Raw genomic sequence first — 478 nt, forward strand, 5'->3', positions numbered from 1 at the left:
CCTCAGCGGCGCGGCTCCGGGCAGGTGCCGCCCGCTCCCTCCGCCGCCGCTGCCTCCCGCCGGCCGCCGCTCCCCATCGCGCGGGCCCAGGCGGCGGCGCGGCCCCGCCGTGCCGAGCTGCGGGAAGTTACCGGCCGGAGCGGGACTCCCTGCGCCCGCCCCTCCGCCCCGAGCGGTTCCGCCCGCCGGTTGGCAGCGCGCAAAGCCACGCGGGCGGGCGGAGAGTTCGGCGTCACCGCGTCGGCGGCTTTTCCGACGAGCCCCGAGGGCGGAGCGAAGCCCGCACGGCACTCCAAGCACCGAGCTCGGCTCCCCTCAGACCGCCGCCGCCGTCCCGTTCCCCCGCACCGCTCGCCTACCGCGCATCCCGCCCGGAGCGAAAAACGCAAGAGCGGGCTCTTTAACCAGAAAATCAGCGGAGACCGAGGGGCGGGCGGGAGGGAGGGGAGGGGCCGAGCGAAGCCACGCCCCTCTGGGA

This window comes from Centrocercus urophasianus, unplaced genomic scaffold (genome assembly GCF_019232065.1).
Source record: "Centrocercus urophasianus isolate 14NV4802_14NV808 unplaced genomic scaffold, USGS_Curo_1.0 seq_26, whole genome shotgun sequence".
NCBI lineage: Eukaryota > Metazoa > Chordata > Aves > Galliformes > Phasianidae > Centrocercus > Centrocercus urophasianus.